The 26688-nt window shown below is 41.9% G+C and overlaps 1 long non-coding RNA gene across 1 annotated transcript; it reads left to right on the top strand.

Moving 5' to 3' along the window:
* Positions 1-998: 998 nt before the first annotated feature.
* Positions 999-19698, top strand: LOC142827598 (uncharacterized). Its single transcript, XR_012902286.2, has 3 exons — positions 999-1135; positions 15009-15206; positions 19435-19698. It is a non-coding gene; the product is annotated as an uncharacterized LOC142827598 (long non-coding RNA).
* The last annotated feature ends 6990 nt before the right edge of the window (positions 19699-26688 follow it).

Raw genomic sequence — 26688 nt, 5'->3', positions numbered from 1 at the left:
TACTGAGACATGTTCAAAACCAGGGTCAGATGAAATGCATCTTAGAATATGCAAGGAGCTGATTGAGGCCTTAGCTGAGCCATTAACTATTATTTTTTAAAGGTCATGCAAGATGAAAGAGATTCCAGAAGACTGGCAAAAAGGAAAATATAGTGCTCACCTATAAAAGGGAAATAAACACAGTCTAGAGAATTACAGATCGATCAGCTAAACGTATGTACCAGGAAAGATCATGGAACAACAATTAAGGAATCAATCTGCAAACATCGAGACGATAATAAGGTGTTAAGTAACAGCCAGCATGGATTTGCTAAGAACAAATTCTGTCAAACCAGCCTGATTAGCTTTCCTTGACAGGGTAACAAGCCTTGTGTATAAGGGGGAAGTGGAAAATATGGTATATCTATACTTTAATAAGGTAACAAACTGGAGAAATAAAACCTAGATGGATCTAGTATAATGTGGGTACATAACTCATTGGATGACTATTCCCAGGGAATAGTTATCAGTGATTCAGTCTGCTAGAAGCACACGAGTAAGGGAATCTTACTGATCCTTCTGCAGGGATCAGTTCGGGGTCCAGTTCTGTTTTAATATCTTAATCAACAATTTAGATAATGGCATAGAGAGTATGGCATTTATAAAGTTTGCAGAAAATACCAAACTGGGAGGGGTTGTAGGTGCTTTGGAGGATAGGACTGTAATTCAAAATGATCTGGACAAAGTGGAGAAAAAGCCTCAGGTAAATAGGATGAAATTCAATAAGGACAAATGCAAAGTACTCCCATTAGGAAGGAATAATCAGTTACATACAAAATGGGAAATAGGAAGGTGTACTGCGGAAAGGGATCTAAAGGTCACATTGGACCTTAAGCTATACATGAGTCAACAGTGCAGCACTGTTACAAAAAAAGCAAACCTCAGTCTGGGATGTATTAGCAGAAGCGTTGTAAGCAAGACATGAGAAGTAATTTTTCTGCTCTACTCTGTGCTGATTAGGTCTCAACTGGAGTATTATGTCTAGTTCTGGACACCATGTTTCAGGAAAAATGTGGCCAAATTGGAAAAAGTCCAGATAAGAGCAACAGAAATGATTAAACGTCTAGAAAACATGACCAAAGAGGAAAGATTGAAAGTAAGTGCTTTAATATCTATTTTGTTGTAGCATTTTGTGCTGTGATTCCATTACACTTTGCAAACTTAGTGGATTGGGTACTATCTTTAAATTGGTATGAGACTTGAAAGAAACAATTACATACTATAGGGAAGAAGGTTGATTACTCTGTAGTCAGGTGCCACTCTTCCCTTGGAATCAATACCAAACCAAAGCTTCAGCATAGTGAGAGGCAGCACTGCACTACAGGGGCCGTCTTTCAGATGAGATGTAAAACAGGTCCTGAGTCCTTACAGGTAACAAGCTCACAAGTCACTTTTTTGAATAGCTGACATGTTAAATCTGAACATCTATCCTGATTGTAGTAGCTTTATTAGCCCTGAGTTTGCATTAAACTGTGTGAGAACTGGGTGTTTCCCTTGTGATAGGATCAATGAGACTGATATTAAACATTACATGCCTATTCTGTGCCAAAAAACCCTTTATTCCTAGCTTCTCTCATCTTCCCCATTATAACTCAGAAAGAAGCATCTAAAGCCTGCCTATTCCCTCCTTCTTTCCATATTCCTAATTCTCAATAATTCCAGTAACCTTAAGGTAACCATCCAATGAGTGCAGCTAGGTGTTTGAATAACAGATGATCATTTGATGATTGCCTGTTCTGTTCATTTCCCATTGGGGAACATGGCATCGGCCACTATCGGAAGCCAGGATACTGGGCTAGATGAACCTTTGGCCTGACCCACTATGGTCATTCTTATGTTCTTAAGGATCCCCAGGAGAAATTGTTAGCGGTTGTATACAATACCTTCCCAAGGGTACCGCACAGTCCCTTCTCCAGCACATTAGAATCAATCCTGCCTCCAAGGATTCCAAATAACTTTCCTTAACAACTAACCTAACCAAATCGCTTATAATTCCCATGCTGATTCATACAAGCCTCTCGTTTCACTGAAATCAGACAACATCATTCTTTCCTCCTCTCTATCTGGTCTATTTCAGTGGCACTCAGCGTTTCTTTGCAATGTCACTGAATATGGCCAGAGATCCATAACAATAATACAAAGGGGTAAGTTCTTTCCTTGATACTTATAGCACAGAGCTTCCATTAAAATTAATGGGCATTGTATGTGCAATGGGGGTGAATATAACACCCCAAATCTCTCACTATTTCATTCTCATCTTTTTTTCCAACTAAGGATTCTGTTTCAATTATATCTAATGAATAGTATCTGAAGGCAGATTTTTTGCTAAAGTTGGTCACATCAAAGGTACCTCTTGGTCTAAATTCATAGCTTGGTTCCCCAAACTCATCCCTGTGAAGTGGAACCAATCTTATGTCTTGCAGCTCTTGCAAAACTTTATATTAACTTTTCCCAAGCTGATACTGTATCATGGTAATGATACATAAGGAAGTTATATGATATGATAATGATTCTGACTCTTACAAACCAGTATGTATTGAGAAAGCAGTGACATCAGGGAATATATCATCTTTGATGGGTAACTGTCACAAGGATTAATTGCTCTTCCTGCCGTGGTCTTTGTCCTTTTGATACCCGGCCTACTTTTTGGTAGAATAAAGACAGATTCTATAGGGCTGCTGTCTCTGAACTAAAGTCTCTGTCTGTTAAAACTGTAACCCAGTTGTTAATTCTCTGCACTGATTCTGGACTAGCTTCTTCTAGACTTTTTACATGATCTGTTTGGAAAGAGTCAAATATTTCCATATATAACACAGTCTGAGTCAGTCCAGATGACATAAAGCAAATGCAGCTCCTTAAAAAATTTAGATCAACCCCACACATCCACTACAAAAACTTTTTTTAAAAGCATTGTATTAATAGAAATAAAATTACATCTACTCCTCTACGTTTTCATTTGTTCACACTACAACCATGAAGTACAAAAACTAATCTAGTCCGTTACGGCTTTGCTGACAGCTCTGACAATGAGTGTTGAAAAGATGTAAGTGCTGTTGGCAGGGCCGGCTTTAGGAAGTGTGGGACCCAATTCGAACAGTTTCGACGGAGCCCCGGCAGCCAGGATTTTTTGTTGAGAAAAACTTTAAAAAAAGAACAGCACACCAAAAAAAGGTCACAGCCCCTTTAATCCCCAGCTACAGGGCAGAATCTTGCCTTCCCTGAGCTCGAATCACCCCTTCTGTGGTGCAGGGAAGCTGCTGCGCTCCTTCTCCGGGGCCAACGCCCCCTCCTGCAGTGCACGCCAGCATACTTCCAGCTTCAGGGCACGGGGCCCTCTTAGGGGCGGGGCCCAATTCGAGGGAATCGAGCGAATCGGCCTAAGCCAGCCCTGGCTGATGGATAAAGATTGATTCTCACACTAAGCTCCCTAGGGCCTTTCAGTGCATAGAAAGAGCCTGCTAGGAATATCCCCTCTGAAGGGAACCTCACTGGCAGTTAGGAAAGAACTGGTTGGGCCCTACTCTAACCATCAGTGTAGAAAGAGTGGTGGAGAAGTAGGGGCCACGCACCACACCACAGTTATTCTTTGCTTCCCTGGGCCCACTGGGACACGAAGCCCTGTTCTAACCTACAGTGAGGGCTGGGCAGGCTGCATTTGCCCAAGAGCCAAGGGGTGATATCAATGAAGTGGTGGCTCTGTAAGAATTACAGGATAAGGTCCAAAACTCATTTGAAAAAGTCTGCTATGTGACAAGGATGCTGAGACCTAGCAGTAAAGACCCAGAAAAAATATGTACTAATGTTCTCCCTTTTAATTTTTACAATATAAAAATAAATTGCTCCCAACTCTGTGAAGGAGTTCTGTACTAAACACCAGATTAGATTAGCTTTGCAATTTGTGGGCTGGAGTTTACTACCTGCACCATTTACCTCCAGCTGTGCCTAAATTCTCCTAGAGGAAATAACTCTTTAGTTGCTTAATTGAGCTGTCCATTTAGGAAGATATTACCATTCAGAGCCCCCAGTGAACTCCCATTTGCTATGTATAGACCAGATGACTTATCATCACCCGTTTAATATAAAAATTTCCATAACAAACTGTGCCATAGTCTTTATTTTAGCCAATCAAAACAAACAATGCCAGACAAAATGGTTTCTGCTTACCAAATGACTTTTTCCCAAATAGTGATGGCATAAAGTCAAAGTTCACTTGACATTTCTGGGTATAAGACACATAATTTCATGGCTATACTCTTTATTTCAGACAGTGATAATAAACTAGAGGACAGACAGGGTCAGTTGCAGATTGCCATCTCACTACCCTAATTTTTATAGAAGGTACATTTAATAATATGTTCTGTACCAATCTTCTCAGAATTTTATGATCTAACATTAATTTTATAATTCATCTTTAATGTATTTCCTCTTTTTCATCAAGAATCCAGTAAACTTCTTCTAAGATCAAAAATAATCTTAAAGTTTGGGAGAAGCCCTGTTAAAGAGAGGAGGAAGAACAAAAGCCAGCAAAAAGAACAAACAAAAGCCATTCATCTACACCATCCCCATGCACAAATTAACATCTATTAGATTTTCTGTTTCATTTAGACTAGGATAATAATGTAGTTCCTACAGCCTAATGAACATCACTCCAGATCACTGCAAACTTCCTAGAGCAGAACAGGATCCCCAGATATAGGGAGTGCCTGATATAAATTGGATAACTATATTTGATTGGACAGAAAGTTAATAACATTGAAGCTATTATGCTGACCACTACGCACAGTAACTCTTTAGAGATAGCCTTTGGCTGTGTATATGGCTGTAAGTCTAATAATGCTCATGTACTTTTGTGGAATTTAAAGAATGTGGCTCTGTCTAAATAGTCAATACATTAGTAAAGGAATAAATATGTGGTTGCCCAGTAATCTTTTTAGAAAAAAAAATCTCAGTGCTGTTGAAACTGAGGAAGAAGATCATATTTTTGTTATTCTTCTTTGCCAAAGAAGAGACTAATTCTCTATAATATTTTTTAAAATTATTGATTACAAAATGCAAAAGTGGTTTTTCTTTTCCACAAGAAGAATTGCTTTTTTTGGTTGCATGAAAAAGAGCAGAAAGTGAAGATAATATACCCAGAGAGGAAGATAGTGGGAAAAATGGTCACCATTGCTCTTGTAAATGTTTCAAAAGGAGAATGAATTTGCCAAGCGGGTCAGAACCATCTACCCTTTCACCAGGGCAAACTGCAAAAATGTCAAAAATAGTGGCATTTTACTTCTTACACTCCCAGATTGGAAAAAAATTGGTGAAACCCATGTTGGATGACAAACAGTATTTGGCACAGGTGGCAAGTTTTGATCAATAAACTATGCATCCCCTGTTAACAATTGACTGATAGAGATATATTTATGCAATCTCCCCGGGGCAATAAATGTTTATTTGCCCACTTAGGTTATATTAAAAAAACTAACAAGCTCTTGTGAATTCTAGCATTAAATGCAGAATTTAAAAGTGTCAAGTTCATATAAATCATCCAGTAGGTAATTTAATTATAGGAAAACCTATATTTTTGACTGTAGGAGCTGCAATTTATGTCTGAAAATTCGAAACTGTTTGAGTGTAAGAAATGTATAAGGTCTCCAGTGAATAAATGAAGGATACAGAAAGCATTTTAATCCTTGAGATATCCCATTTGCCACTGAGGAACATACAAAGGCAGTTGGCCCATTAAATGAAACTGGGATTAGTGCTCCTGTTCCAGTCCAGATGTTCCCAGGTGGGCCAAATAAAAGGGTGAGGCAGCCTCTGGGGAGCTATAAGAGGGTCAGACAAGACTTAGTCAGGAGGCAAGAGCTTCTAGAGAGTAAAGAGAGTGTTAAAGGTAATAGAGCAGTGAGAGGTTTATTAGCTGGTATCCCTGAATCAGAGGGTTGAAGCTGGTACTAGAAGCCTAGGGAGATGCTTGCTGGTTCTAAGTCAGAGCCAGGGACCAGGGCGGCTTGAGGTGGTGAAGTCAGTGGAGGGGCTACGTTCTTATGTCTCCTTGGTAGAGAGCTGGACCCCAGAGGAATCATAGAAGACTGTGAGAGTTCCTGCTGAAAAGAGGGGAATAGCACTGCAGAAGGCAGGTCTATAGTGGCTATTCCTTTAGCCCTTTACTAGTCCCAGCACCAAACATAGCCAGTTGAAGGAAAACAAGCACTTGCAAAAAGACAGGCATGTCTGTATCTAGACTGCGTCTAGACTGGCAAGTTTTTCCGCAAAAGCAACCGCTTTTGAGGAAAAACTTGCCAGCTGTCTACACTGGCCGCTTGAATTTGCGCAAGAACACTGACGATCTAATGTAAGATTGTCAGTATTCTTGCGCAAATACCATGCTGCTCCCGCTAGGGAAAAAGTCCTCTTGCGCAAATGCTTTTGCGCAATAGGGCCAGTGTAGACAGCTAAAAACTGTTTTGCACAAAAAAAGCCTCAATGGTGAAAATGGTGATCGGGGCTTTATTGCACAAAACCGCGTCTAGATTGGCGCAGACGCTTTTCCGCAAAAAGTGCTTTTGCGCAAAAGCATTCGTGCCAATCTAGATGCTCTTTTCTGCAAATGCTTTTAACGGACAAACTTTTCCGTTAAAAACATTTGCGGAAAATCATGCCAGTCTAGACGTAGCCTGTGGGTGAAATGTATTCCTGTACACTACTTAAATCATATAGAAGTCTTCAGATCAGGTCTTAAGGAAAACTTGAGGCATTGTACTGGATCTCTCCATTTGGGTGAAATACTGGAATAGAGCTGCTGTATTTGAGGAATCTTTGTACAAAACTTTATCAATAACTGTCAAATATATCCAAAAGAAAGGTGTTTCTGGGGTAGTTTGCTTAGTACAGTGAGTATGCCATGCCGTTGAGACTTAAGAACATTTACTGTGCCAGTGTGGGAGGAAAAAGGTAAATGTCAGCTAGCTTCCAAAGCTGACTAGGAATTCCAGGAGAGCAAATCATGTACAGTGTCCCTTTTTACACTGATGGAAATCCTGAGATACTCAAGTAACAGTACCCAGAAAGATGAACAAAGCATGTTCATCCTATTTCACCATACAACAGGGGTGGACGACCTGAGGGACAAAGGCCATAGATGGCCCATCAGGGCTCTGTGTGTGGCCCGCAAGACATTGAGTTTACCACTGCTCACACACAGGGGCTGTGTCTACAATGGCGCGATCTTGCGCAAAATCTTGCTGCCTGTCTACACTGGCCGCGTGTTCTTGCGCAAGTAACAGATGTTCTAATGTATGAAATCAGGGATTCTTGCACCAGAACTCTGATGCTCCCGCTCAGGAATAAACCCTTTTGTGAAACTGTTCTTGCGCAAGAGGCCAGTGTAGACAGGCATCATGAATTTCTTGTGCAAGAAAGCCCTATGGTTAAAATGGCCATCAGAGCTTTCTTGCACAAGAGAACGTCTACACTGGCATGGATGCTCTTGCGCAAGAGCACATCCCTTGCAGAAAAGCACATGCCAGTGCAGACGCTCTCTTCTGGAAGAGTTTTTGCAGAAGAACTCTTCCGCAAAAGAGTTTTTGTGTGAGAACGCGCCAGTGTAGACGTAGCCAGGGTTTCCAGATTCTGCTGGTTTCTGTCTGTCATTTTTCTGTACTTGTGCTACTAAAGTGACTCACATATGAAGTGAGGTGTGTGCTGATTGCATGCAACATTGACTGTAGAAACCGTGTGCTCCCTCTGCATCCAATCAGAACCCTCCTGTGGTTCAATAGGCACACCCTGCAAATTCTAAGTGCACAAGCACAGTTAGCAAAACTAGCCTATCCCAGGAGACAATCTTGCTTACAACAGTCTTGTGGCCCATTGAGATAAAGGAGGGCTACTCATGCAGCCCACTCAGTAGCTCAGGTTGCTCATTGTAGCTACTATACAGTTTGTGTGTGGGACAGAGAGAAAAGAGGCAAGCAGTTAATGGATATCAGGATTAGCAGAGTTGCAAAAAGGGAAAACCCATGGCACTTCCTCAATCAATTCAAGATATGAGGCTGATTATGAAATGGTTTTTCTGCTGTTTGCCCCTGAAAACTGAAAGCTGCCTATTACTACCACTGAAGCTATAACTTAGCCACTAACCCCATGAATACCCAGAACTGGCCGGCAATGCCTATTATTTTGTTATGCTGATTCCTTAGGGGCAGACATGGACAGTCCTTAATAGGAATATTTTCTGATGATTTGGGTAGGAGTTATTTTAATTGCAAACAAATCTTGACAGATGTCAGCTTCTCAGAGTAAATCAGTGCCAGTCATTAAGTAGTAACCTGGCTAGGGAAGAGACTGCTCAAGTAACATGGTTTGCTTCTACAAATGCAACAATGACCCATTTTTTTGACACAATATTAATTACACAGCTTGGGAAATATAATATGACCGATTGTATTAAATAAGTCCTGATTGTCCATTTTTATAACGATCACAATTAGAGATGAGTAGCTGCCTTTAGCTAAAGTAAAAATGGATTGTGAACCATGCCCTTTCCTGCGATCAAACTTGTCTCAATGTTTAGAAAGGGAAGTACAACTTACTTTTCTCCTGTTTCATGTTTCTGCATATCCTGATTCTGTTCGAGACTAGAAGTGAAAACATCAAAATACTGATGAAGAGGCTGTTCTGGAGTAATTCCAGCTCAGAAAGGAAGTGTGGCTTAGGTCTCTTCCTAGAAGATGAATCCTCACAGTAAAAACTGTTGTAGCTTGATATAAGTTAATAAAGGTTCTCTGGTTTGCACCAGCTGAGATTCTTGTCCCAACGTGTGTAGTCGGTTCGATAGTTCCTTATAAGGTAGTCTGTCGAGGTTCTACTTTTGTTGTCCTTCGCTGCATTTCCTTGAGTTTGTCAATATCTTCTGGTACTGAGTGTGACTTGTGAGCCCCTCAGTGTTGGCTGGCAAGGGGGTTATAAGAACATTCTGATTGTGAAATGGCCATTCTGCTCATCAAAGAGTGTCTGTCTTGTGAGGTCTTGAAAGAATCATAGAACACTAGAACTGGAAGGGACCTTGAGAGGTCATTAAGGCCAGGCCCCTGCCCTCATGACAGGACCAAGCACCATCTAGATCAGTGTTTCTGAAAATGTTCTGCCACGGTCATGGAGCCTCATGACTCCCATTGGTTCTGTTTCATCCTTTGCAGCCAAGGGGAGCTGTGGGAAGTGGGATAGGCTGGGCCACCACTCTCCGTGGCTCTGATTGGCTGCAAAGAGCAAAACGCAGCCAATGGGAGCTGTGAGGTTCCGTGGCCGCGGCGCCGGTAAATAATCAACCCGGGGCAGCCAGTTAATGTGTTTCTCAAACTGATTTTGTGGAACACTTTCAGAAACACTGATCTAGATCATCCCTGATAGATGTTTATCTAACCTGCTCTTAAATATCTCCAGGGATGGGGATTCCACAACCTTCTTAGGCAATTTATTCCAGTGTTTAACCACCCTGACAATTAGAAAGTTTTTCCAAATATACAGCTGTATTCTTTTTTCCAAACTAAAAAAGAAAGCTAGGGTCTCTCTCTCTGTCTCTATCTCACATACACACCCCTTCTTACATACATATAGGCTACGTCTACACTGGCCCCTTTTCCGGAAGTAGGAATAAGAGCCTCCGGAAAAGGGCACTTTTTCCGGAGGATCGGGGCCAGTCTAGACGCTCTTTTCCGGCTTTTTTAAAAGCCGGAAAAAAGCGGCGGACATTTTTATTTAAATGCCGCGGGGGATATTTAAATCCCCCGCGGATTTCCCTACGACGACTCGTGAAATTTACATGCCCCTTCCGGAAAAGGGGCCAGTGTAGACGTAGCCATAGTGTGTGTATCCAATATACTTCCTGTCAGACAAAAGATGTTTGTTCACCTGTCTGTTGGCATGCAAATTAAGCATTGTTATCTAAGACAACGGAGGCACTTTTATCTATAAAGTCAACAGAGAAGTTCATAGTGTGGGAAGAGAACCTTGTCTGGAGATACATATCAAAGATTTGTTGGACTGTATTTGGGGAACAGAGAAGACACACCTACATCATACCACTAGGAAATAAATAGGCAGTATGTTTATATGCATGGAAGGGGATCTCAACCATCCTGGATTGAAATTTTGTGGAGGACATTTGAGATGAAAGAAACTTCTTTACATCTACAACAAAAAATTCTTCTAGAGAGTAATCTTTTGCTTCCATTATTCTTATTCACTTATCTGCTGAATGGGTATATTCTATTTGTGAGTGTGTATCATTCCTGCATTTGAAGTTAGAAATATTAATATAATCCTGTTTATTACCCTAGAGGTGCTAAGTGAAGGCCGTTAAGAGCACTCAAGGGACTTAATGGCCTGCTGTGTGGGACAATAATCTGTGAACAGTCTTGTTCTTCCTATAAGCCTGAATTAGGGTTGGTCCTGCAAAGACATGTGACCAGGTCACCTGATGCTAGAAGCCATTGTGCAAAAGTTAAAACTGACAAAGGATTCCTGCCTTTCACAACAGAGATATGAAGGTGGGAAACCAAATAATGGGGATTGATGCCCGAAGGCCCCTGCTTACCACCCAAGATGACTGCTGAAAACAGCTAAGATCAAATAGGGGAAAGGATTAGGCCCAAGTTGGGAGTCTTCCCAGATTGTGAGAAGGGGGTTCTAACCACCCTCTTTTTTTGTTTAGTAACTTACCTGATCTCTCTGCCATCACTTGCTAGCACTTAAAAAAATAACTTGTTATTAATAAACCCAGTGTAAATAATTGTTACTAGAGGAAACAATAGTTGTGAATTTCTCTTCCTTTGATAATGAGGATAAACAACTTTTGAGCTTGCTCTGCACAAAACTTTTATGCAGAGCAAGATGGATTTATCTGAAGGTTTGGTCCCATTGGAGCTGTGTACCTGGGTGCTGTGTCAAGTCCCTTTGACTGAGCCTTCCCAAAGCTGATCTGATCTCACTGTCTGTGTTGCTCTGCTGTGGGCTATGACTCCAGCTCTGTGCTATCACTAGAGGAGACAGGAGGGTTGGCTCAACAGGACAGGGGGTGGAGCACCCACCCAGGGGCAGATAGGCAGACTCAGTGATATTTCAGCACATCAAATGACAGTCTCAAGGAGATTTCTGTGACTTACTGAACCTGTCACCCTTCCCACTGAGTGTGTATGTGTGTGTTCTAAACATACACATAATGGTGTGGCTGAAGCAGCACCCTCATGGGCCTTTTGGGTACAGCTCATAAAGCTGCAGATCTCCTCCCCCACTCACCCATCAGAGAAGTGTCTGCTTTTGGTGTCCACAGAGACAAGCTCTGATCCAATGACTTTCAGTCTAATGATCCTCTTGTGGATAAGCTTGAGGGCTCTAGCCCAAAACATTTTATAATGAAAAGCAAACATCCCCAAGTTTTCTGTGTGGCTGCATCCCTGCCTTTTTCTCTGTGGCTACGTCTAGACTGCAAGCTTCTTTCGAAAAAGAGCATCTAGACTACAATCAGTACCTTTGAAAAAGCAAGCTGATTTTTCGAACGAGAGCACCCAGGCAGTCTGGATGCTTTCTTTCGAAAAAGCAAGTTTGCATTACGTAGCGCCTTTTTTCGAAAGAGCGCTTTTGAAAAAAGGCATTATTCCTCGTGAAATGAGGAGTACCGCCGTCGAAAGAAAAGCCGCATTCTTTTGATTTAATTTCAAAAGAACACGGCTGTAGTCTAAATTAAGGTGAAGTTTTTTCGAAAAAAGTCTACTTTTTTCGAAAAACCCCTGCAGTCTAGACACAGCCTGAGTTTGGTTACCAGTTTCTGACTCAAGTGGTGCTTGCTCCTTGGGGTCTAACTACTTCTTTCCAGATGTGTCACAGCAACTCTGCATGCAAAGGTCCCCTCAGGGAATGAGGCAGAGCTACCTACCAGCTATTTAGATGCCTAAACAGTTGAAAAATCTAGTTCTTAGTTGCCTACGTTTCTGAGGCACTTTGGTGAATTTCTGAATAGCTCCTGTTGAAGCCCATCACAGCCCTTTATAACTGTATGTATGTTTGGGGAAGGGGGAGATGTAACTTTAATCAATTTGGCTGGGGATGATGAACACTTTGTTTGCAATCTGATTTAACATTTTTGGTAGATTTCATGCTTTGCAAATCCACAGACCTTATATCCAGTACATGTCTTTCAACCAATTATTTTTGTATTGCTGTCAGTCACAGCAATCAAGTTAATGGCATAATTTATTTCTTATAAATCCATGATTCATATTGCTCATAGTCTATTATCTTCAATAGTACTATGCACATTGTGCCCTCAGAATGGCAACTCTTGAAAATATTCAGAATACTTCTCAGTCACTATAGGTGTTAATCCAATGGACAAAGAAAATATTTTCAAGAAAGGAATGTGTGTTTCGAATCCATGTCTGTCAGCCACCAATTTGGCCAGGGTTTAAGCTGGGGAACCTCCAGAGCTAAATAAATAAATCTTGATGATTGGAGCACTGTGTTGTTGGAGACTATAGCAGACTCTTATCCTCTGTGGACTAGGCACTGAGGGGATTGCGTAACACATGTTGTCCAGTGGATAACACTCACTCTAGACATGCAGTTTCTGTTGTAGCCTTTAGTAGGAACTATACAAATATTTGGGCTAGCTACCTTAAATGCTCCAAAATAGTCAGCATTCCCTTTCAGCTGGGCACTAACTTGATAGTCAAATAATGAGGAAAAGACTGCCAATTAGATCATTCCATAGCTTGCTCTGTTTAACTGTGATCATGAATCAGGAGTTTCTAGGAGCATTATCCGACAATAGATATGAGTTAAAAGAAATAATATGTTAAATAATTGCTTTTAAACATTTTTAAATTATTGCTCAGTGCTTATGATGCTGTAATGCACAATGAATACTGCTGTTGTGTATAGTATAAGATATATTTACACATCAATTGACTAGGCATTTTATACACACTTAATTTTTAAGGGGCTGTCTATTTCTGCCAATAATGGTGACAACAGGGGCTTTATACTGACTTCAGCAGGGCAGCATTAGATCCTACATTATTAGTTATTTGGAAGGTTGGACTAACAGATTTATTCAGGGAACAGTGAATATCTGATGCACGCTATACAATCAAACTCTTCCAAGGAAAGGGAAATAAAATTACCTGCGGCCTCATATTAATTTCCCAGGTTGGTTTCAGTTGGAGACAAACCTAATCATTTTGAAAGCCACAGAGACACTTCATTGTTTGTGTCAAGTCTGGTGAAAGGTTATAAAGTCCCAAGTGGAATCCTGAAGGATTTAAGAGATTTCACTTATTAGTCATAAGCCTCATTGTCCACCCTGCTTGTGAAACCACGTGTATTGAAATCACAGCCAAAAATATATTGTTTCCACAAAGCCAACTGTAAAGTAAATTGAATAAAGATGCAAATTTTAACATGACTTTCTGATTTAACACTTTTGTTTTTTATTAAAATGACCATAATGGATGTTTAGTCCCACAAGAGGGCATTTACGCAACACCAGTGAGCATTTTCCCCCAAAAGGCTTAGGACACAGATTAAGCGTTAAGAATGCTTAGCTCAGCCTCACCTGTGCCTGCTTCCTTCCCAGGCACCGAGTCTAGAAATGAATGTGTGGCTAGGGGTTCATGTGACTGCATGCAAGTCAGGCTTCCTGTGTAGCATAGATAGAACCTAGCTTATGTTAGCGTAATTTAGGTTGCTCACGGTGTGAACACAACACCTCCCCCCTCCCTGAGGATACATCTAGCCTGCAGGCTTCTTTCGAAAAAAGATTTTCCAGAAGAGATCTTCTGAAAAATTTTCCTCCAAAAGAGAGTGTCCACATTGCCAAAGCGCATTGAAAAAGCAATCTGCTTTTTCTAAAGATATTGTCCACACTGAATGGACGCTATCTTGCATTTAAGCTGTGATTACTATGGATGGAGTGGCCACAGAGCACCTGTGCTTTTTTCCTCTTTCCTCTTCTTTCAAAAGAACTCCCTCTTCCCCATCCACACACGCCTTTTTCTGAAAGAGCTCTTTTGGAAAAAAGCTTTTTCCTAGTAGAAAGAGGTTTACCAATGTTGGAAAAACCCCTCTGTTCTTTCGATTTTTTTCCCTAAAGAATATGCTTGCAGTGTGAACGTAATTCAAGGTTTTTTTTTTCAGAAAAACGGCTATTTTTCGGAAAAAACTCTGTAGTGTAGACATAGCCTGAGTGATGTAAGTTACACAGATCTAGGCTGGTGTGGATAGTGCCCACTGACATAACTAATGCCGGTCATGGACGGTGCAGTAGTTAAACTGATGGGAGAGCTCTCTCTCTCTCTCATCTGTTTAAAGTAGTTACACAGACAGCTTACGGTGGTGCAGCTGCCCTGCTGTAAACTCTTGTGCCAGGGATGGGCTGCATCTGGCCCCCAGACCTTAGGTTCCCCACCCTTGATCTAAATAAAGGGGACATGAAATTTCTCATTTTAGTTCTGTAGGCTGGAGTCATAAGAAAACATAGCCTTTCCTTTCTATTTTATCTATATAGCGAAGTGATGTAAAGCAGGGATGTTTTTTCACGTTTTTTGGCATGTATCTCAGACGTATAGGGGGGATGACCTGTAATGGCAGACACTCTGGTGCCACTATTTGGAAATAACTATGCCCCAGAGTAATTCGAATTAATTACTTCCCAGTGCTTCCTGGGGATCTAAGTCCGAGATAGCGTGTCCAAATTAATGGAAAAAAACAACAAATGGTCAGACTAACTCAGCTACTCCCTGAAGCTCCTGAACATGCAAATTAATGGAGGCTGCCTTGGACTCATTTTGATGCTTACCCATAGTGAGGACACACTAGTCTGAATTTGTTAAATCAGGAGTTTGTAAGTTGTAACATGGCCCATGAGTTAACTTTGTGGGAGCTTGAAATCTCAAGCTAATGGTGGGAATTTTATTTCCATGCAGAGCTGGATGCAGTAACAGAGGATTCTATATGCACCTATGAACTACAATAGAAGGTCTTCCAAGCTAGGAGTGAGTACTGCAGGCTTCTCCCGTGAAAGCAGCTGTCAAAGAGGAGTCCGTCCAAGTGTTTTGACCTTCAGAGCTCTACTCTCTTTGGCGACATGGGCTCCTCAGTTCTGCTGGTCAAGACTACTGAAGGTAAAAATAACCAGGGCAACATCAACAAAAATTAAGAAAGTTTTTGAGAAAGGTGGCAGCAATAAGGAGGGTTTATTATTATTTTTACTTTGCAAACAAGCAAAAGAAAAAGTCGAAATGTATTGATTTCACTTTCCATACTGTGTCTAGACTGTGTCCAGGGCTGTGTCTAGACTGGCACGTTTTTCCACAAAATCAGCTGCTTTTGCGGAAAAACTTGCCAGCTGACCGCTTGAATTTCCACAAGAACACTGACTTCCTACTGTAAGAAATCAGTGCTTCTTGCGGAAATACTATGCTGCTCCCGTTCGGGCAAAAGCCCTCTTGTGCAAAAGAGGGCCAGTGTAGACAGCACAATACTGTTTTGTGCAAAAAAGCCCCGATTGCTAAAATGGCGATCGGGGCTTTTTTGTGCAAAAGCACGTCTAGATTGGCACGGACGCTTTTCCGCAAAAAGTGCTTTTGCGGAAAAGCGTCCGTGCCAATCTAGACGCTCTTTTCCGCAAATGCTTTTAATGGAAAAGTTTTCCGTTAAAAGCATTTGTGGAAAATCATGCCAGTCTAGACGCAGCCCAGGTGTTGCTGGGTTGGCACTAAGAAAATTAAGCCAAGCACATAATCGGACCAAGGAGAAACAAAAGCTCCCCTTCTGAATCTTCAGGCATATTTAGTTTAGTCCCAGAGATTTAGAAAATTAAAGAAATTAATTCAGCCATAATTGTGCTCCATTGTAATTTACACGTTGATCTCTCACCTTGTTAATTAAGAGAGATGGAGGTGGAGTTACACAGACTATCTGCCAATGACTTTCAAAAACTGGTGCCTAACGTTAGACACCCGGGTTGACAAAAGCAGCCGGGTGTTCGGACGCTGTGAATAAAGAGGCCACTTACTTCAGTCCATATCTAAGACTGAAAATATTGGTCTTAGAGACCAATTATCTTACAAATCAGTTCTACATTAGTATAATTGAGTTGCATTTAGTAGATTTACTGCTGATTCTTTGAGCAGACTATGGGAAGACCAACTGTACTCAGTATTCCAGTTGTGTGTTAGTCTCTTCTCCGGGGCTCTTCTCCCTGAGAAGATGAGAACTGATGTTCAAGCTGAGCATTCAATAATCCTTGTATTGTTTGTATTAGCAATCTCATCCATCTGCAAAAATACAACTCCACGAACAGAGGCCATCGACTGAAAAAAGTGGGGCACTGAATTATTTTGGCCAGAGAGCCTGTCCTTCGTACTCAGATTTGAGGCACTTTGGCAGGGGCTAGCATGTGAGAAACTGCATTACTGCAGCCTGAGCTGTACTAAAACGTCAGTCTCTCCAGCTGTCAGTCAAGTGCTTTTTGCAGGACTAAATTCACACTAGAAGGACATGCTAGCAAGACTTCAAAGTGGGGCTGTGGGTCAGGTTCACATATGGTATAAATATTACTTGAGTTGCTTATACCTCACTGATGCTTTTCTTACTGACCGAGTCCTATATTGTTTCCTTTTTTGCAAACCTGTAATGAAAAGTTTTTCTGTAATTTTTAATGACTTGCAAAACTTGACATTAAGATTTAATGAGTGGTTAGGAAAACACATTTTTTGCTCTTGCAGCGTGATTTCATGCTACGATGCCTACATTGTTTGGCTAGTTAAAAATCACTTAATTTCTCCACTACTAATGTGTTTTAATTAACTTAAGCATAGTTAAGATACTGAAAATCTCCTCCATCAAGGAGAAATAAGGCCTATAATCTTCTTGATTTATCCCTGGATTTCTTTGTTTAAGGTTCATTACCAGAGAGGGAGCTTATGTTGTTTAATAGGTCAGGAAAGCTAACTTTTTCCCTCTGTAATGGAATTTCAGAAATATCAGTCCCTTCTCCCTGTGCATGTAAAGTGATTTATTAGAAGGCCAATTATATGGATTGCTCATCTAGAACGCTAAAACCCATTAATTTTTAATTAAAAATGCTTTGAAAACCAGTGGTTTTGGGGTAGATAGCAACCGGCACTGCTGTATACAAAACCTCAGTTCAGGGTGAAGGGCCTGATCTAACTCCCACTGCGAATACTGAGCTGGTACAAGGAAATAGCACTGTTTTGGAGGAAAAGATCAGCTCTCTTGACTTAAGAGCCTTTTGCTATGGTGCAGCGGTGTCTTTAATTGAGGAAAGTAGGAATGTCACGTAGCCACTTGAAGGTAAAGGCTTGACTAGAACTCAGTAGTTCTTAGCCCCAGATCAATCTATTAGGCCACATAGCTTCCTTGTGTAGGATGTTAGACATGGTCAGAAGGGGAAATAAGATGAGAATTCTATTTCTTGGTACAATACCCCAGGCCCTCCTTATAGGCCTGATTCTGCAGGCTGGGCTTAGCCTCATTGGGAGTTGAAGGCACATAGAACATTGGAGGATCTGGCCCATGCTTAGTTCTGTGAACAACAGGAATCCACCACTCAGGAGCGGCCCCGGGCGGAATGCGCGATCGGTGCTCCTGCCTGCATGGCCGTCAATGGAGTGACGTCATCATCGGGAGTCCTGGGTGCCCTGTGACATCATCACCGGGCACCCCGAGTGCCCCGTTGAAGGCGGTGCCCTAGGTAACGGCCAAGTTGGCCTATAGTCACGGGCCGCCCCTGCCCCCACTCTCCAATGTGTCATCAGTTACGGCTGTGACTCTCAATCCATTTGACTCCCTTAGGTCCAGTTGATATTTGTGGGTATGCAGATTTTAACCTTTTTAATCTTTACTTTGTTTCTATTTTCAAAAGGCCACCAGACTATTTTTGTATGTTCAGAGAATTTGATTAGAACAAAGATTAGAGACGCACAACATTACAAGGAAAAGCGAGAAAGATGGGTCATTCCAATAGTGGGTCTCAGATCCTCTAATCTTATATGCTAAAAAAATAAAAAGTATACTTTTTGATTTCTGGGACCTTTTTTAGATAGAGAACTCTGATTTTTCTTTTGATGAAGCAAAGAGGAAGCTAAATTGTTTACTTCTTGCTTTCTTCTCTATAAGTTTGCCATTGCATTCAAGGACTCATTAGTATCAGCAGATTACTGTCTCCCCGCCTTATAGAAACTCTTAATCCTGTTGAGCAGTAGCTTCCATTAAACAGACATTGGAGCCAAAATGATCAGTGCTGTCAAAAGATCTCCTGCTTATTGTTCTAATATTTCATTTGGAAAACTTCCTTAGCAAGGCCATTTTAACCTTCTATAGCAATTTTGGCCTCTGAAATGGGGTCTTTACAAAATCTTAGCTGTGGAAAGATCCACAATAGATTGTCTCTCTGTCACCTTTGTGATGGATTTCCAAGACATTAGATGAGCCCATTGCTGGGTTGTCACGTTAAAGTGTTGCATTATGTGTTATCCCTAGTCAAATGCTGGTCTTCATTCACACATACACCCACACTCCAATGTTGCAGCAGACTTTATATCATATGTTCTGACTTATAAATTAGCCCTACCATGTCATGAGATCAGTGGTGTTGTCAGCTATAAATCTGCAAGAACTGCTGTCAGTCAGGGCTGGATTAATGCAAGGGCTTTGAGGGCTGCAGCCCAGGGCCCTGCATTAAGGCGGCTCCCACAAAAATAAAGCTCCAGGCCACTAAAAGTCCAGTGGTTCAGCAGGGCTCGGGCAGGCTGCCTCCATATGGTGCTCCTGGAAGGAGCTGGCTGCTGGTATATCTCCACTGCCTCTCTCAGGGGGTGGGAGAGAGGCAGCTCTGCATGCTGCCCTACCCCAGAACCATCCTTGCAGCTCCCATTGGCCTAGTTCCCAGCCAATGGCATGGGCAGCACATGGAGCTAAGCTGTCCCTCTCCCACCAGGAGTGTGCAGAGACATGCTATTAGTCGGCCACTTCCAGGAGCAGCGTGGAGCCATGGTCTGCAGACAGTCTGTCTGAGCCCTGCTCTGACACCGAAAGTGGTTAGTGCCTCCCGGACGGACCCTGCATATTGCACCCCCTCCTACGCTCCATCCCCCTGCTCTGTCCCAGGTCAGAATCCCCTCCTGCACCAAACTCCCTCTAAAAAAAAACCCCTAATATAACAGCTGTTCTAGGTAAGAAGTAGGTTATTTTGAATGAAATTAACTATATTCTACATGTTTTATGACTGAAATGAAACCACAAATGTCTGTATGTTAATTAAAAGGCAAGTTTAATTTAGCTTTATAGCCCTGGTGTCATAATTGTGATCATTTTGTTTTAAATTAGGAAAAAGACCTATATACAGAGGCTCCACAAAATCTAATAGCTCTAGGCCCACAAGAGACTCAATCTGGCCCTGAGGTTTGTTTCACTTGTATGTCAGGTAAGTGGTGTCCTTCACTTTATACTGTTAGAAGAGAATTTGTATCTAAGGGAACAGAAGATGCAAAGTGCAGGATCATTTCTTAAAAACATTTGAAATCATTGATAATCTAGGAAATATGCTTTTTTAAAGGCTAATAGGCTTTCTGCTCAGTAAACAATATTACACTATTGCCCATAGTATTATTTGTGCTGGCCTTTTTGGTTGCGTCTAGATTGGCATGATTTTCAGCAAATGCTTTTAACGGAAAAGTTTTTCTGTTAAAATCATTTGTGGAAAAGAGCGTCTAGATTGGCATGGATGCTTTTGCGCAAAAGCACTTTTTGCGGAAAAGCGTCCGTGCCAATCTAGATGCAGTTTTGCGCAGGAAAGCCGTGATCGCCATTTTCGCCATCGGGGCTTTTTTGCGCAAAATTGTTTTTACCTGTCTACACTGGCCCTCTTGCGCAAAAGCATTTGCGCAAGAGGGCTTATCCCTGAGCGGGAGCATCATAGTATTTGCACAAGAACACTGACAATCTTACAGTAGGAAGTCAGTGTTCTTGTGGAAATTCAAGCGGCCAGTGTAGACAGCTGACAAGTTTTTCCGCAAAAGCACTTGCCAGTCTAGACGCAGTCTCTATGTATTGTTTATAAAACAAAATGGTGGTTCAGTCTTAGAGCAGATGGTGGCCCATTACTGTTGTTGTAATAGCTCCCAGAGATTGTGAGAGGTATTATAGTAACCAAAGAGGTAGAGACAACGCCTATCCTAAAGAACTTACAAACTAAGAATGTTAGCAACCTACGAAAGGTCAGGGAAACAACCACAAAGATGTCATTTGTATACATATTTGCTGTTTTGTTTTTGTATTACATGTATAATTATCAATCTTCTCCACCTACCCTCTCAGCCACACTTTGCGGCACTCACTGCCTGCCTGTAGGCTTCATGGCAGAAGTGGGCCTTAGAGAAGGACCTTGATGGAGAAAACCAGTCATGGATCTGTTCAGAGATAGTGTTCCAAATATGATAGGCAAGAGTAAAGATGTTTGGAGCAGAAGGAGACAAGAGGTTGGGCTCACTGGCCAGGATGGGACTGTGAGTATGAGAGAAGTCAATCAGAAATGGTCACGGTTAAATTGTAGAACTTGTTGCAGTGGAAGAAATTCAAAGTGAGATTTGTTGGGGGTAGGGGGGAATAAAATAGTTAGAGATGGGCAGGGAGATGCTCTAAGGACCTAGACATTGAATGCATGTGAAGAAGTGATAGTCCTCTGCTAGATGAGAGGGGAAATGAGGGAACATTTTGCAGGGGAAGAAAAATAATTCTGGTTCCCTTTTAAGTAATTTTCTTGAGGCAGTTACGCATTTAAGAAATACTTCTTTCACTTTTTGGCAAATTCACATAACAAACACCCTTTTTGGAAGCATTTACCACAGAGCTGCACCAAACAAGTCAGTAAATCTATCAAAGACTATTGATATGATGAACTATGCTTGACTTCAGTATTTTCAGGCTACGTCTACACTGCAGAGCTAGTTTGGGATACCAGAGGTCTTTTGAGTGGGCCTGTTATTTTGAAATATAACAAGCTTAGAATGTTAGCAACCTACAAAAGGTCAGAGAGACAACCACAGAGATATAATTTGTATACGTATTTGCTGTTTTGTTTTTGTTCTTTGTTTTTCTGCTGTTTTGTTTTCATTATTTTGAACTATAGCATGCTCGCTATTCCAATGTCCCTATAAATCTCATACCACGAGGGACATTTTGGAATAGTGATTTATTTCAAAATAAGTGCTACATAGACAGTGCCATATTTTGAAACAAGCTATTTTGAAATTAACTCAAAATAAGCTATGCATAACTCATTTTGCGTAGCTCCAATTGTGTAGCTTATTTTTAGCTCCGGGTGCAGTGTAGCACAGCCTCACTGGCCTTCCGTGATGAAAACATCACTGTTGTTAGGAAGGGCCATGTTATTACAGACAGTCATGGGTTCTGTATCCCATTTTGATAATTCACTGCCTTTTGATCTCTCTGTAGACATGAATAGCTGTGTCAAGACTACTGCCCTTCCTTCCCAGCATTATCACTGAATACTGTATTTGGTGCATCTTTCCAAGAAGAATTGAAACTTGTTACTCTGAGGCAGCCTTCCAGAAATCTGGCAATAGTGTAAACTGACTTTGGCCTTTCTGATAATCTTTCTTTCCAATAAAACAGCTGTAAACACACACAATGACAACTCCAAGAGCGCAATTCATGTCCATGTGAAACTGCCTTCTAAACACAAAATGTTCCTATCAACAAAAATCCCCAACAGCCCTGTATTTATAGAGTGAGCTGTGGCTGACAAGTAATTCTAAATTCTTTGCCATCATTGTAGGCTGGTTGGGAAAGTGTCACTACTGTATCCTCAGTCTGTTTATGCTAAATCTGTTGGAATGATGTAAATGATGAGGCTTTTGTTTATTGCTATTGTAATTTGTTCACTGGTGCAGCATGTTTCCAAAGCCTTTGTACAAACAATTTAGTGGAGAGGCAAACTAAAATGACAAACTCGGATAACAACTTTCTTTTTGTACAGAGAGACATTGCTGAAACTACAGTGATATTCCACCTAGCAGCTATACCTACCAGGTGTGCTCTACAATCACCACCCCTCAAACAGGAACATAATTTTTCCCCTCTCTCAAAAATAAATCAGCAGAAGCAACTACCTACCAAAGTAATTATTTGCTGTTACAGATTCAGAGACCTAATTTATATTTTGTGAAATACACAGGCTCTTCCAAATAGTACACTTCTGTCACCGGCTAAGTAGGAGATAAGACTTATGCCCCGTGGGGTTCGTCTACACAGCACAGTTATTTTGGAATAACAGCCGTTATTTTGAAATAAAAATGTGAGCATCTGCACAGCAATTCCATTACTTTGAAGCAATTTCAAAATAATGGACAGCTTATTTCGAAATCTGTAAACCTCATTCCACAAGGAATAACGCTTATTCCGAAATACCTATTTCAGAATAGCAGTAGTGTGGATGCTCCACTGCTGCTATTTCAAAATAGCTCCTCCCCAGGACCATTCAGAATAATTACTTCCCATTGCCTCCTGGTGCTCTAATTCGAGGTAGCAGTCCCACATTAGGGAAGCCTGCCTCAGACTAATTATGAGGTTTCCCTGTAGTGTAGTGTTTCAAAATAAGTTATTTAGGAAAAAAAATCCAAAATAGCTTATTTTGAAATAAGTGTGCTGTGTAGATGTACCCTCAGATAATGTGTTTCACATTACTTTACTTCTAAGGCCTTTTCTATGCTTACCTGGAAGGTCAAATTAAGACACGCAGCCCCAGATACGTTAATTGCGTAGTGGGAGTTGACATACCTTAATTCAATCTTGGGCACCATCTCCACAGCAGCAGTTCAAAGGGGGACCTCAGTGTTTGATTTAGCAGGTCTTTACTAGATCCACTAAATCAAACTCCGCAAGATCGACTGCCACAGTTCTTCAGATGTTGAATTTATTAAATCATTTTAGGAAGCTCCCTTAAGTGCAAAATCTGGAGTGATTCTGAGTGTGTGCAATGGGATCTGTGAGAGCTCAGCTATGTTTGGGAGTGAAGATCTGATAAACTTAAAAGAAGATAGAAAGGACCGGCGTTATCCTACAGGCCAATATCTAGCAGATCTATAGACCACGCATAAGAAGGAATAAAGTCAAAACAAAGTCAATTGTGGAGGCACTGACAGTAGATCTCCATCGCAGTCCCATGTTTTCCCCCTTCCCCCTTTAGTTTTGCCGTAGCAGAGGGCTCTTTAACAAAGCATCGGCTGAACTCAGAATACAGGCTGCTGTAGCCCCAGAGTGATTTGCTGGATGCCTTCCCAGCGGGTGGTAGTGTATTTTCTTTGAAAGGTGTGTAACAGACAGGGAGGTATTGAGAGGGGTGTGGACTGGGCTCATTGCTTTGCATTGCTGCTAGGTTCCCTCCTCTGATCCTAAAGAGGAGTCAGAAGAAAACTGACCTAGACAGAAGCTGTGTCTGCAGCAGCACAGAACAAATTCCAGCAATGCCTAATACGTCAATGTGCTTCCTTTCCATAGCCAACTAGAGGAGACTACATGGGAGGCAGGGAGGATCCCCCACAACCCTCCAGTTCTTGCAGGCTCCCAGCTGAAGCAGCAGGTGGGGTAAAAAGGAACTATTAGGGACAAGGCTGCAGTAACTTCAGACAGGCAGGGAAAGTGCCTGTGCCTTCCCAATGAAAATCTAGTCACTCTGGGCGTGTCTACACTACAGGGTTTTTTCGAAAAAAGTGGCCTTTTTTTGAAAAAACTTCCCCTGCATCTAGACTGCTGTCGCATTCTTTCGAACTTAAATCGAAAGAATGCAGCAGTTTTTTCGACTGTGGAAAACCTTGTTTTACGAGGAAGAACACCTTTTTTCGAAAGTATTCTTTCGAAAAAAGGCGCTATGTAACGCAAACTGTGTTTTTTCGAAAGAGAGCATCCAGACTGCCTCCAGAAGCATGTGGCCATCGCCCTCTGGAAACTCTTGTCAGCCGATGGTCAGGGCAGTGTGTGCGTGTGTGTTACACCCAAGTCTTCAACTGCTGAGATGCAAGGTCTCGTCGCAGTGGGCAGCCTAGGAGGCTGGAGGGCACCCTGAAAAAAAAGTTTAACATCTGTGACTTTACTGCTAGGTCTGGGGTCCCATCGCAGAGGGTAGCCAACAGGCTCTCAGACGCCCCGAGTTTATAGGAAGAGCTTATTACACCTCAGATTTTAGCTGCTAGGATACAGGATCCCTTCACAGCGGGCAGTCTAGGAAAGACTGAGAGATGCCCCAACAGATCTGTCACCTGGGAGTGACACGATCCAAAACGCCCAAGCGCATCCTATACCTGTCCCTTATGACTGGCTGAAGTTCTTTTGTTTGTGTTCAGTTCGGGTACAGCAGCACGGGTTCAAGTCAGAAGCTTGACACGCACTTATTTGCAGGAGAAAGAAAAGAGAAAATAAAATAAAAGAAACTTGGTTCAATATATATATTTATTTATAAGTGAATGAGGGCACCCACTTATTTCCAAAGTTTATAGCTAAATCACCTTACCAAAGGCAGTTTACAATAGAAATGAAGCAGTTTGCCTTAAGAAACTATAATAAAGTAACTAAACTTATAAGAGAGTGACAATTAAAGTGTACACATAAAGAAACACATTGCAGGTACAATTCTCACCCCTGCATTCCAGACTTGGTGTGGCCAGCGTCTTTCTCTCAATCCCTCAGGAAGAAGTAGGGCGAGGTTGGGTGTCCCACGGACCTTGGGAGACAATCAATACCTGCCAGCAGGTGTAGGTGATTGGAGCTCAAATGGGGTGGGCTACTAAACCCCTTTGTATACCCCTTGGGTCACGTAGGTTTCTTCCTGGTCTCAAGTGGCCAATTAGGAAAAATGGCTTTGAACACCAAGTTTCCCACGAAGGGTGCAAAGCATAATTCACACCTGGGAAAATGCAGACAATGGGCACCTCTGGTATGTGATGGGCGAAGATTCCTCTCCTGGGACAGTGCAGGCGTGTCAATTACTGATACTAGCCATCAGGGCGACAGGAGGCCTCCCAGTCATCAGCTAGCCCATTTACTGTCTGGTTTCTGTTTATGGTAGAGTCAGGGACAGGCAGCACACCTGCGTTCCCAGGGCATCAAAGGCTGACTGCCTTTCTCTTGCTCTCTGGGGGGGGGGGGAACAAGATGGGGTTCATGTCTGGCTACAGCTCTCCACGCCATACAGCTACCGATCCGTCAGGAACCAGTTCGGCGTGGGGAGATCCACCTTCGAAGCAGTGCTCATGCAGGTACGGCACTCACCAGCCACTTTCCTTTCACCACTTATGACTGAGGAAGCCATCTACTTTACAGCCAATTAGTCACAATTACAAATTTCATGCAAAGCAGCAACAGTTTTATGCAGTGGTTGTTTAAGTGTGCAATCTGCTCTGTGGAAACCCGAGGAGTTCAGTATATTAATGAAGGATTACTGCTACCTACCCTAGCTATATAATGCTCAAAACCCAGATTTCAGAGTGGAAACGTTAAGGCAGAATGCTTTACAGCTCTGCACATATAGAGAATTCTTGTAATGTGATGCTGATTTCAGCAACATGAGTTTTAGGTTTCTACAGGGAGACTATCCCCCGCCCTCAAGAATGGGTGAGTAATTTCCATTCCTGGAGCGGAAAAAAATTCAGGGTGAACCTTCCCTCCCCCTCTTCCTCAGAATTGCAAATCCTCATATAAATCAGGCAGACAGCAGGGACTGTGCTAAGTGGGAAATTAGTGTTCCCAATGGAGAGAGTGGGTGAGACAGACTACTAAAATCATGACTGTCCTGCTAAAATTAGCAGGCAACCATCTATCTATTCCAGTTTCAAATGGTTTTCAGAGGCTGATTGGTCACACATATCCATAAAAGATTAAAGTGAGGAGAGAAATGTATTTTACTTTCTAAGTCTAGATTTGCCCCTAATTAAGATGTCTGTCAAACCCTAATGTACGTGAGGCATGAATAAATATCAAATTTCTCTTTTCACTAGACCAGGAACAATTTTAATTTTCCCTGCTTTTGCTCAAATGTGCAGATGAAACTGAGATACAATAGAAGAAATGAGATGCCAGGAACTGTACTGTTATACCTCCTTGGCTCCCAACAATGTACTGTGGAAAAGGCTCCTAACCTGAGGGACTTACTGCTTGTCTCTGTTCTCACAATACTGGTTACATCTTCATTATTTCTCTGCCTTCTCCCTCAGCTCCCCGTTTTCCCCTCCCCTTCTCATCTGTCCTTCTTCATCATCTCCACTGTGTGCACAGGGGAGGAAAAAGAAGATAATGAAGAGGTGCAGGCAGAGATGTAAGAGGCAAGAGCTAGTGGGGTGTAGGGAGGAGCCTGATATGTTTCTGCAATAACAGGTAGAGTGAGATGCAGCTTACTGGCACCAGGTCTCATCTCATGCTTCATGTGCTTGTGGTGGTGACAGCTTGCTAACACCATGAGCCAGATTCTCCTTTGTCTTGCACCTTTAATCACTATTTAAACCTGTGCAGGTGAGTATAAAATGCTACTGGTTCTGAATTCTGTACTCACTCATCCTGCTTTTGGTATTT

Source organism: Pelodiscus sinensis, chromosome 3 (assembly GCF_052426305.1).
Source record: "Pelodiscus sinensis isolate ZL-2025 chromosome 3, ASM5242630v1, whole genome shotgun sequence".
Classification (NCBI taxonomy): domain Eukaryota; kingdom Metazoa; phylum Chordata; order Testudines; family Trionychidae; genus Pelodiscus; species Pelodiscus sinensis.
The sequence above is the reverse complement of the archived record's forward strand: the minus strand, read 5'-3'. Positions and strand labels throughout refer to the sequence as shown.